We start from the raw sequence: 6,254 nt of genomic DNA, 5'->3' as shown, positions 1-6,254 counted from the left end.
ATTCTGACAACAATATTGAAAAAGAAAAAAGCAGAAAAATATTATTATCCATGTTTAATAACCGAGGAAACATTTCATACAGGGTATGAGAATTTTGCAGGGTAAATATCATTGCTAAATTATTGGCATAGATCATAGGATAGATCAACTGAGATGTTTATCTACAGATACTTGCCATCTTTGAAGACTGTTCCTTAAGACATTAACTATGTATTTGACAATGCTTCGCTGTACAGAGTCCATTTCCAAAACCCTATATCCTTTTATTAATAAGCAGAGTATTATTATACCTTTGCTTATATCTATAGTAGGTGAAATTTGGTGATGGCCTACCAAGAGTCCCTATTCCCTGTTCTTGTCCTGTGTAATCTCCTGGACTGTGAATGTCATGAGTTTCACTCCTGTCTTCGACTCTAGACCCAGATTTAAAGCGTTTACTTGATTAGGTCAAGCCCACAGAGACAATTTGCCCTGAGAATGGCCAGGAGCTCAATATGGTCTCCAGCTCACATCAAACAAAACAAAGTACTTCAGTCTTACAATCTCAAGAACTTAATTTTTCTAATAATAAACTTGGAAGAGGATCCTGAGCTCCACATGAGAATAAAAACTGCTGAAGCCTTTATTACAGCAATGTGAGACAGAGTAGAAAATTCAGTGCTAATAATACAAAGGATATGACAATCTAAAATAATTATTTTGATAAAATACTTCTTGGAACAACAAATAAGGTTTTAATGTTGGAAAACAATAAAACACTGAAATATTTTTAAGCCAAACATGTGTTTCTTACTGAAATAGTAATACTGAAAAACAGATGAGTTTGCATATTTAATCACTCTTAACATGTAAGACTGAGTTATACGGTTTACAGTAATAAGAATGTTGTGAGTTTATGTAATCAGGAAGGAGTGAGTGGAGCAGGAGAACGGTAGCAGGGAGAAGGGGATAAAGCAAGAAAAGGCATGCAGAACTGGAAGAGTGGAGGAATGATGAAGAAACAGGCTACTGTCCCAGGTTTAGGCCAATGCAACCACTACATCTAGGGTGCATTTAAGTTGGGGGCACTCGAAAGAAATTGGATGAGTTTGTTAAACTGAAATCTTCCAAGGTTACGGTGGTGGCTATTGATACAGTGGTTACAGAGTTCCACCTGTCCTCATAGAGGCTCATCTGTGACTGTGCTTATTCTACTGGTCTTTATCTTACAGAAGACATCTCTGTTTCTCAAAGATATACCTTGACAGAAGTAGACTTCTCTTGGTTTGGATTTTTCCAGAAGAGCATGAGAAAAGGATTTAAAGGCAAGTAGTTTATTTGGGAGGGGATTCTAGGAAACACTGGTAAATGATTGGAGATAAGACAGTGAAGAGAATAAGATGATAGTGTGTTATCAAGCTTGTTGCCAAAGTAGAGCAACTGGAGCTCATCTCTGCTGAGAATCCTGAAAGACAATGTAGACTACACCTTAGAGTTCCCTTGATTAAGGGGAAAGAAACTGAGGCATCTGTCTACAAATCTCTATCATCTGTTGAAAACTGTTTCTTGATACATTAACTGTACAGCACTTCTAGCTCGCTTCATGTAGGCGACAAGCATTCTCTCCTGGCCAGAAACAAGCAAACAAACACACAAAATCCTCCTCTTGCTGGAGGATCACAGGTTTATCCAGTCAACAGCCTTTACCATATAGACATAAATGCTGAGGGGCACCAGGACTGCCTGCTATAAGACTCAGAATCTTGAGACCCAGAGATAGCCAATCAATGAAGTTTTACTAATCCCTGTCTATACACCAGGCACCCTTGTCAAGTCAAGTGGCTCATCCCCACTCTTAATCTACTGTCGTTTGTCTTTTTGTATAATAATAGAATAATAGAAATTCCCATGTCTGTCTTTTCCTGCTCCATTATCCCAAGACATGCTGTCATCCTGCCCTCTGGGTCCCCCCTCCTGGGTGAGCTCAGACCAGTGTTGCTACTTTCTGAACTCTGCACTCATTGTACTGATCACTAGTTTGGACACGGGCAACTCAAATGTTATCACATGGTTTTGTCATGTTAAGATCCAGTGCTTGTTGCTGTTTTCTCCTTATACTTCAAACAAAAAAATCCTTAGTTTTGAAAAAATGTAATCCACATGATTCTCATTAGTATATAAATAATCTGATTGTTCCTTTTACATGAGCAGTTTGATGTTTAAAAAATGTACCTTTTGTAGCTTTGTGTTGAAAGCAGGAAGGCATTTATCTTAAAATATAAACTCTCAGGGAAAAGAAAACATGATTTGGTAGATCATTTTTGAGCTCCTCCAGTTTTCATTCATGTGTCATGGATCCATCCATCCGACAACCCACCCACCCAACCAAACTTTACTGACCACCTAAGCTGCCTTCCTATTACGCCGGGTCCTGGAAACATAAAGTAAAGTGAGGCACAGAATAAGAACAAAAACAGACAGAGCAAATCATTAATTGAGATTCAAGAATATTATAGGCACAATTACAGGTTCTAGTAACACAGAATTAATTAAATTCGATACTGCTCCTAATGCTCATTATCTGGAGAGGGAACAAATGTGTCAATAGTTGACTAGAATGCAAGTCAAACTGCAAAATCCCTGTAATATAAGTAGAAGTAAAATGCTGAGGGGGCACAGGAGGAGGGTGAGTAATTGAGTTTGGTGGACTTCAAAGAGGAAGCAATTTTACTTTGGTGTGAACATTCACCGGCACAAATGTTGTGGACCGAACTAGGCACTAGATGTTGTCAAGTGACCTAAGTGTGGCAGAGTGGAGCTGTTAAGCTGAGTGATGCTAATTCTTGTTTTGACACATATGAAAATCACTGGAAAAAGTGGATCAGTCCATTCACATTCCTGATTTCCAATCTCAATTGATTGTTTAATAGCACTTGGTCAAGTTGGAATTCCTCTGGTCAGTTAGTTCTCCGATTACCTTAAGTGGCTCTTCTGAACCTATTTTCAAACACTATTTAATTAAACTGCCTATAGTCTCATAAAGTTCCCTTCCCTTCTACTTCCTCTATAAAACAGGGACCATTAGGTAGATATCCTTCCTATGGCAATTCATTGCCTCCCAGTTTCTGTTCTTAGAGAAAGAGCTGGTTCTCCTGTTCAAACTAAGCCTTCCCTCACTCCCTTCATTCTTAACCCTGTGTCACCAGTCACCTCAAAATACTTGCTCCATCAGGGTCCTTCCTGTTCCTCCTTTCAGCCTCAGCTCTCCCAACAGCTCCTTTTCCTCAGTCTGAAGATGCATTCAGACACCTCTCATTCTAGCAACCTGTTCCTGTTCTTATCTCTATACTGTCTTATCTCCTTCCATTCTCAGCCATATTTCTGAGGGTTTAATTTTAAACCAAAGCTTCTCAAACTTTAATGTTCATAGGACTCACTTGAGAATCTTGTTAAAATGAAGATTCTAATTTGATAGCCTGGAATGGGGCCCCAAAAATCTCCATTTCTTTCTTTTTCTTTTTTTTTTTTTTTTTTTTGTATTTTTTCAAAGCCAGAAACGGGGAGGCAGTCAGACAGACTCCTGCATGCGCCCGACTGGGATCCACCCGGCATGCCCACCAGGGGGCGATGCTCTGCCCATCCAGGGCATTGCTCTGTCATGATCAGAGCCACTCTAGCACCTGAGGCAGAGGCCACAGAGCCATCGTCAGCGCCTGGGCCATATTTGCTCCAATGGAGCCTCAGCTGCGGGAGGGGAAGAGAGAGACAGAGAGGAAGGAGAGGGGGAGGGGTAGAGAAGCAGATGGGTGCCTCTCCTGTGTGCCCTGGCTGGGAATCGAACCCAGGACTCCTGCACGCCAGGCCGACACTCTACCACTGAGCCAACTGGCCAGGGCCAAAATCTGCATTTCTAACCAGTTTCCAGCTATGATGCAGTTCAAGAAGTCATTCTAATCAGCAAGGGTCTATTCATTCATCTAGCTTCTAACCCCTCTACCACTAACGCTGCCTCATAAAATCACCAATTTTCCTTTAAATTCCAAATCCAGTGGACACTTGCCATCATCATGCCTTCCCATTCTGTGGTGCATCTCTGATTCTTAACGCAATCTACTATTATGCCATTTCCTCCTGGCTTTCCTCTTGTCTGTCTAGCCATTATTACTTATCTCCTTTTTGAATTCTCCTTGTTTACTTGCTCCTTATACTTTTTATGTTCAATCAATTTTTCTTTTGGGTTATATTTCACTATATAGTCTCTTAAAAATATTTCATCTAGTGATTTTAATTTCTGTCTAGATACGACAGAATCTGAAACCTTCATTAGTCCTGCTTGATTAATTAGTCAGACTCATGTATCCAACTGCCAAACTTGAATCACCAGCATCTCAAACTCAACCTGGAAAACCTAATTCATTAGCTACTTCTCTAAACCTGTGTTCCCTATTTTGGACATTTGCATCACCTTCAAGTTAATTAACCAAGACAAAAATATGGAATGGTCTTGATGCTGTCCTCACCTTCCACCCAATGATTAAATTCTTTTGATTCTTTTCTCTCAATATCTCTCAAAACCCAACTTCTCCATCCATTCCTACTGTCACTGCTGCACAGGCCAGGCCTTCATCCTAATGAGCATGTTAATAACATCCTCACTGATCCAAACCCCTTTAACAAGAAAATAAAAACTAAGTTCAGAAATGTGACTTAAAATCTTTCACTGATTGACTGTATCTCCACCTTCCTCTCCTGCGGCCTCCCCCTCAAATGAACTTTACAGGCCAACCATAGAGTGCAACTCGGAGTTCCCCAGAGCATCATGATTTCTAATGTCTTTATGCCGTTGCAGTTCCACTTCCGTCTCCCTGGAAACTACCAATAAACTTGCAAAATGAAGCCTAGATGCCATCTTCAATGAAATGGATAATGTACATGAAGGGAGGACTTACATTTCTTTTAAATTTAAAAAACACGTATATATAAAATTTATTATTGAGTAGTATTCCTCATGTTTTTTACACATATAATTATTATTATACACAACTACACATAACACAGCCTTTACTGGACTTAATTATTCTTGTCTCACTATTCTTGCTGCAACTTTTTTTTTTTTTTTTTTCTTCTGAAGCTGGAAACGGGGAGAGACAGACAGACTCCCGCATGCACCCGACCGGGATCCACCCGGCACGCCCACCAGGGGCGACGCTCTGCCCACCAGGGGGCGATGCTCTGCCCCTCCGGGGCGTCGCTCTGCAGTGACCAGAGCCACTCTAGCGCCTGGGGCAGAGGCCAAGGAGCCACCCCAGCGCCCGGGCCATCTTTGCTCCAACGGAGCCTTGGCTGCGGGAGGGGAAGAGAGAGACAGAGAGGAAGGAGGGGGTGGGGGGTGGAGAAGCAAATGGGCGCTTCTCCTGTGTGCCCTGGCCGGGAATCGAACCCAGGTCCCCCGCACACCAGGCCGACGCTCTACCGCTGAGCCAACCGGCCAGGGCTTCTTGCTGCAACTTAAACACACTTATACTAACTCCAGTAATTTAAAGTTTTTTTATTGCTCATTCATGTCTACTTGCTTGTTTTCCTCACTAATTGTGGATTTCTTAAGCCTTAATATCCCTAGTACCTTTCTAATGCTTCATCTGGATGCTAGGAATTGGCTGCTATATTTGTTAAATATAATTCACATACTGCCATGAAATTAAAGCTATAAAATCATTTTCTAAAGGAAAAGCTTATGTAACAATGATCTAGCATTTCATTATAACTATTATGGTTGTACATTTCTTCTAGTGGAAATATCAAAATTCATTTGAAGCCTTAATCATTTTCTCTAACCTTTTATACCATTGTCTTGGTGTTTAGACATTGTATTAAAATGTATACAAATAAATATATGCCTTTTATAATACTTTATTTTAAATCCAATTTTAACTTACAATGGTTTAGTACTTTCTTTTAGTTGATTCTGGTTCTTCATAGCATATCTAGGGAAAAGATGCAGTTTGAAAAATTGATTTATATAAGAAAAACTTAGAGTAGTCACAGTTCTGTTGGCATAACTGGCTGACCATGGTACTCTGCTAACTCCCACCACACAACACGCACATCAACTCCCCCTTAGCTCTGAGATAGAGCGAATGGATGGGCAGGAGGTAGACTGGTCTTATGAGTGGATGAAGTAAGCGCTTGCTTATAAAGGATGACATCAGAAGTCATTCTTCTCTCCATCAAAATAAAACAAAATAAAATATCCTTTCACATTTTAATGAAGGTTA

Source organism: Saccopteryx bilineata, chromosome 3, assembly GCF_036850765.1.
Source record: "Saccopteryx bilineata isolate mSacBil1 chromosome 3, mSacBil1_pri_phased_curated, whole genome shotgun sequence".
Taxonomy (NCBI): domain Eukaryota; kingdom Metazoa; phylum Chordata; class Mammalia; order Chiroptera; family Emballonuridae; genus Saccopteryx; species Saccopteryx bilineata.
The sequence above is the reverse complement of the archived record's forward strand: the minus strand, read 5'-3'. Positions refer to the sequence as shown.